Source organism: Oreochromis aureus, linkage group 3 (assembly GCF_013358895.1).
Source record: "Oreochromis aureus strain Israel breed Guangdong linkage group 3, ZZ_aureus, whole genome shotgun sequence".
Classification (NCBI taxonomy): domain Eukaryota; kingdom Metazoa; phylum Chordata; class Actinopteri; order Cichliformes; family Cichlidae; genus Oreochromis; species Oreochromis aureus.
In genome coordinates, this window is record NC_052944.1 from 96,106,072 (window position 1) to 96,112,725 (window position 6,654).

The following is a 6,654-nucleotide window of genomic DNA, read 5'->3' on the forward strand; positions in this document are numbered from 1 at the left end:
CAAGATGTGCTCTGTTTTCTCTGCAGCGTGAGCAGGTGCTTCCATTTCAACAAATCCATTCACGATTGACTCTGTTTGGTCTTCTCTTTCTAATGATTCCACTTCAGGAGCTGCCCTTTTGCTTGTAGCACTGGGCTTAGTCTTCATGTGTAACACTGTGGGGTGCAGTTGTGCACAAACCTGACAACTTGCCTTTTCTTTGCACAAACTACTCATGTGTCCCTGCTTAAGACAGCAGAAGCATAGTCCTTTAGTTCGCATGAAATCAATCTTTTCCTTATGAAGTGACTTCCTCATCCTCTTGCACTGTTCCATGGTGTGCTCTTCACCACGACAGAAGAGACAGGGTTTGGAAAACGCACACACCTGAGTTTCGCTGACCTTGTTCCTCTCTTTAGAGGGTACGTCCTGTGTATGTGGTGATAGTTGAAGCTGCGGTGAGTCCTTTTCTGATTCCACTTCTCCTTTGCAACCTCTCATCCACTTGCCCTCTAACTTGGACCTTTAAGGTGCTGTCCTTTATATCACCGAACAATGGATGCAAAACTTCTTTGGCCTGCTTATTGACAAACTCCGCCAGATCTGCAAACTTGACTCTGCGTTTTTCCTGAACATCCATGAACATGCATTTACTTCCTAAATTATTAATTACACAAACAAGCTTAACAACGGCGAAATATAAATACTAAAACCTATGAACTATCTTAACTTGGCTCCCACACAGTCCGAAGTGTTTTCCTCCAATGATTCCTTATTGCTTTTGAGTTTTAGCCTATCAATATTTCTTTGACTTTGATTTTCCTGATAAAACTATAAACTGTAAAAATATTTTAGGAGAAAAATATCCAAGGCAGTAATGCCCTTTGTATGCATCACAGATATGGACAATATCCGGAAGAATGCACTCCAGATTATTGATTCTCTTTTGAAATCTCTTATAAAAAGGGAAAAGATTGGACCCTGAAAAATCCAAACTTCAGATATGCAAAATATAAATGCAACAACCAATTTTTGAATCTACACCAAGCTTTTTTGTTGTATTTCTTTGGATATTAACTTTATCTTTGAATTCAATTTTGAGATACCATATATTTAATGGACCAAAACTAGACATCTGATATGTGTCATCTACATACTAAATATTTTAGACCCTGAAATGTGTGCACTAGATATTAAAAAAAAATAGATCATTACTATAACACTTAATTAGAAATCTCAAAATGTACCACCGGCAGATACAGGAAGTTGCTGACATCGAGAAATCCTACCAGTGGCTGGAAAAAGCTGGACTGAAAAACAGCACCAATCATGGCAGCACAGGAGCTAGTTCAGAGCACAAGGATCCACTTTGATTATATATAAAAAAAAATTATCTATTTTTAGTGCAAAGCACCAGCGGGTTGCCTTTTAGGTTGTAATGTTTTGTTGTATTATTCTGATTCTTCATGATTTCTCCACAGAGTGGACCAGGAGAGCTCAGAGAGTCCCAGTGGTCAGTCTGCCCAGCAGCATCAAACACAGCTGGACTCCATATTTATGGTCTGTACATGTACTACAACTATTTTTCTATCTGTTCACTGTCATCTCCATGCTGGGTTCTGGCTCAGAAGGTAGAGCGAGCTTTCCTTGAAAAGAATGTTGTGGCAAGTCAAGCATGTCACAGTATTTAAAAAAGCTAAATATATGATGTGGCAGCTGGGCAGACCAAAACTAATAAAAGGAATGAAATAGTATTTTATTTAGAAGAGCCATTCAACACAATCGAGTAAACCTTAGAAACAATTCCAGTGGATAGTTCCAGTGGACACTCACACTGTGAGCACTGGAGGGTAATGTGAGCAGATGGGAAAATAACAGCAGCAGAGGAGGAGGATCTCAAAGTACGAGAAGGCATGGTGAAGTGCGGACATTTTTGTGGTGATCTAGAAAGGATACATTATAATAATCCATACAGTTTACAGGAGCTTGTACAAAAATAGCAGTAGAGTTAGTTATGGGGAATGATAACTTATATCATGTAGGTGGAAATATGATGGCCAAATAATAATATTGTTAAGTATTTCAAAGTTTAAGGTGCTATCAAAAGAAACACCTAAGCTCCACAGCTCAGAGTAACAATGTATGGTCATACAATGTACTATATGGACTACCTACAGCCAGCTGCTGAGGGATCATAAAAATTATAGTACTGAAAGGGGAATAAAACTATTACACTGCACACTGCAGTAACACTGAGATGGAAAATTTCAGGTGGCTGAAAGACACTATTATAGTAGAGAAAAGACCTACTGTTCACTTCACCAGACCTGTTAAATTTTCCATAATCTCCAGATTTAGCTGCACATAGAGCATCCTCCATAGAGCACATAGTTGTGTGTTTGTGATACATTTTCTTATAAACAACATCTGTGATAACTTTTAGTGACAACATTTAGATTTAAAAACAAAAGAAAGAATTAGATATGTGGAAAATATTCTGAAAAAAATGTGGATTTTACCTCCCACTTCTTTTAGAGAGTCAGAGCTTGAATTTCATTGAGGGACTGTGCGTAATGTAGCTAATTAAGCTGATTCCGGGAAAAATACCTCGTCCTATGTGAAAAAGCTTTTCCGTCATTCACAAAATATTTCTGTTGCAGATACTGGAGGACAAAATCATCACTTTTGTGAAGAACGAGCTGAAGAAAATCCAGACAGACCTGAGTCCAGATGACTTGCAATGTTTTAAGGAACAATGTGAGGATGAAGATGTATTACAAAGTGTGGATGAAGAACAGAGTAAGAGCAGCAGAGAAGCATTTGTGACGATTACAGTGGACTTCCTGAAGAGAATGAAGCAGAATAAGTTCGCTGAGGGTTTGCTGAGAAGTGAGAATTATTCTCCAGATATTTACATTTACATTAGTCAAGAAACACATGCAAAATATGTGCACTTAATAAATCCTTGATTTGTGTTTTTGTGCGTTTGCCTGTGTGTGTGTTGGGTCAATTAGGAACTTGTACTAGGAACTTCCAGTGGTGTCAGCCTGAATTTAAATCTGCTCTGAAGAAGAAGTTCCAGTGTGTGTTTGAGGGGATCGCTAAAGCAGGAAACCCAACCCTACTGAATCAGATCTACACAGAGCTCTACATCACAGAGGGAGAAGCTGCAGAGGTCAATGCTGAACATGAGGTCAGACACATTGAAACAGCATCCACTAAACCACACAGTCTAGAAGCAATAATCAGACGAGAAGACATCTTTAAAGCCTCACCTGGAAGAGATGAACCAGTCAGAACAGTGCTGACAAAGGGAGTGGCTGGCATTGGGAAAACAGTCTTAACACAGAAATACACCCTGGACTGGGCTGAAGACAAAGCCAACCAGGACATCCAGTTCATATTTCCATTCACTTTCAGAGAGCTGAATGTGCTGAAAGAGGAAAAGTTCAGCTTGGTGGAACTTGTTCATCGCTTCTTTACTGAAACCAAAGAAGCAGGAATCTGCAGCTTTGAAGACTTCCAGGTTGTGTTCATCCTTGATGGTCTGGATGAGTGTCGGCTTCCTCTGGACTTCCACAAAACTACAATCCTAACTGACCCCAGAAAGTCCACCTCAGTGGATGTGCTGCTGATAAACCTCATCAGGGGGAAACTGCTTCCCTCTGCTCATCTCTGGATAACCACACGACCTGCAGCAGCCAATCAGATCCCTCCACAATGTCTTGGCAAGGTGACAGAAGTCAGAGGGTTCACTGACCCACAGAAGGAGGAGTACTTCAGGAAAAGATTCAGAGAGAAGAAGCAGATCTGCATCATCATCTCCCACATCAATACATCACGAAGCCTCCACATCATGTGCCACATCCCAGTCTTCTGCTGGATCACTGCTACAGTTCTGGAGGATGTGCTGGAAACCAGAGAGGGAGGACAGCTGCCCAAGAGCCTGACTGAGATGTACATCCACTTCCTGGTGGTTCAGGCCAAGGTGAAGAAGGTCAAGTATGATGGAGGAGCTGAGACAGATCCTCACTGGAGTCCAGAGAGCAGGAAGATGATTGAGTCTCTGGGAAAACTGGCTTTTGATCAGCTGCAGAAAGGAAACCTGATCTTCTATGAATCAGACCTGACAGAGTGTGGCATCGATATCAGAGCAGCCTCAGTGTACTCAGGAGTGTTCACACAGATCTTTAAAGAGGAGAGAGGACTGTACCAGGACAAGGTGTTCTGCTTCATCCATCTGAGTGTTCAGGAGTTTCTGGCTGCTCTTCATGTCCATCTGACCTTCATCAACTCTGGACTCAATCTACTAGAAGAACAACAAACAACCTCCAAGTGGTCTAAATTATTTAAAAATAAAAACAGTTTAAAATCTCTCCACCAGAGTGCTGTGAACAAGGCCTTACAGAGTCCAAATGGACACCTTGACTTGTTCCTCCGCTTCCTCCTAGGTCTTTCATTGCAGACCAATCAGACTCTCCTACGAGGCCTGCTGACACAGACAGGAAGTAGCTCACAGACCAATCAGGAAACAGTCCAGTACGTAAAGAAGAAGCTCAGTGAGAATCTGTCTGCAGACAAAAGCATCAATCTGTTCCACTGTCTGAATGAACTGAATGATCGTTCTCTAGTGGAGGAGGTCCAACAGTCCCTGAGATCAGGAAGTCTCTCCACAGATAAACTGTCTCCTGCTCAGTGGTCAGCTCTGGTCTTCATCTTACTGTCATCAGAAAAAGATCTGGATGTGTTTGACCTGAAAAAATACTCTGCTTCAGAGGAGGCTCTTCTGAGGCTGCTGCCAGTGGTCAAAGCCTCCAACAAAGCTCTGTGAGTACACATCTATTCTCACTTTTATTGTTGAAATGATAATGCAATGTACGGTTTGTGGTGGTAGAAAGTCTTAGCATTTCTAAAACATTTGTGGATGTAACCCTTATCAATGGTGGCTTCATCAGTGTTCAGTATATAATAATTAAGTGTGAAAATGAATTACAAGTTGTATTCTTATTTATGAAGTGGACATTGAGTTATTTGTTTTTATTGTGGTAAGTTGAAAATAGCTCATTTAATTTGATCACAAATATAACTTATTTACAGGCTGTCTGGCTGTAACCTCTCAGAGAGAAGCTGTGAAGCTCTGCGCTCAGTTCTCATCTCAAAGTTTCTTAGTATGGGAGAACTGGACCTGAGTAACAATGCCCTGCAAGACTCGGGAGTGAAGCTGTTGTCTGCTGGATTGAAGAGTCCAAACTGTACCCTGGAAACTATCAAGTGAGAATTAAAGCTTTTTTCCATTCATTTATATTCATAATCTGGATTATACTAACTCAGAAAAGTTTAATTCTAAATTGACCTTTTATTCAGTGTATTAGTGTATTATTGAAATGTTTTATTCAGTGTATTAAGTATTATTATTATTGTTATTATTATTATTAACACGTGTTTTAAACGATGGTATGTTGAGAGATTTTAGATATTTTTGATTCGATATATATCAGTTTCTTTTCATTGCTACAAACCTTTTCATACAGGATTGCAGCAAATGTACTTAGAACCTTTTATTTATGGCAGCACAGTGGAAAAGTGGTTAGCAGGTACTGAGTTTGATTCCACCACGTCACTGGGTCCTTTCTGTGTGGAGTTTGAATGTTCTGCCCGTGTTTGCATGGGTTCTCTCTGGGTACTCCGGCTTTCTCCCACAGGCTAAAGACATACAGTTAGTTGGGTTGGGTTAAGTCTATGTTAGGTCTCTATGTGTTAGCCCTCTGAGCGACTGGAGACCTGTCCTCTTGCCCTATGGCAGTGACTCTGAAAAGGATAAGCAGAAGAGAATGGACCTTTTATTTAATTAGAAGACTAAGTCTAAAACAGAAGTCAAACATGGGACATCTCCAAAGACCCAAATATTATGCAATCAGGTATTTAAGTCTGATGTCATCAGTCGTGTCTCGGCCCAAACTCAGCTGCAGGTCTCAAAGTGAAATGATCACTGCAGCATTAGTGAGAGTTTAAAAACCGTCTAAATCCTTTCATCTGTAATAAGATGATTAGTGTGGCTGCTCTACCAGGTGTAACAAATAACTTTGGTTACTAAAATAAACAAAATTAATTAATAAAATGGCCGTGGCAATTTTATTTCTATAGCACATTTCATTACATGTAAAATTGATGTTTTTAACACAGGAAAAAAAAAACATAACGTTTGTATTGACAAAACCTTAAGGCAGTACAAAAAAACCAAAACATCAACAACACCTATCTGAAAAGGTTTGGGATCTGTTTTCGAACAAAAGTCAAAATTGCTCTGAAAGGTAAAAAAAAAATTACACAAAAGAAGACACTAAATATAATGAAACATTTTCTATGTGTGTTGTTTTGTCTGCAGTCTGTCTGGCTGTCTGATCACAGAGGAAGGCTGTACTTTTCTGGCCTCAGCTCTAAGCTCCAACCCCTCCCATCTGAGGGAGCTGGACCTGAGCTACAATAATCCAGGGGACTCAGGAATGAAGCTGCTATCGGCTGGACTGAAGGATCCAGGCTGGAGACTGGATACTCTCAGGTATGGAGAGAATGTCTCATAGAGGAGGAAGAGCTGGAAACATTTTAAATAATTTAGTTCTTTAATTTCAGTATGTTTAATGCAGACGTGACATAAGTGTTTCTCCTTTCACCATA

General features: G+C 40.1%; 1 long non-coding RNA gene across 1 annotated transcript; it reads left to right on the forward strand.

The window, feature by feature from the left end:
* Positions 1–4,749: 4,749 nt before the first annotated feature.
* LOC120438509 lies at positions 4,750–6,422 on the forward strand. The gene is made up of 3 exons (XR_005611961.1): positions 4,750–4,806; positions 5,077–5,250; positions 6,365–6,422. It is a non-coding gene; the product is annotated as an uncharacterized LOC120438509 (long non-coding RNA).
* The last annotated feature ends 232 nt before the right edge of the window (positions 6,423–6,654 follow it).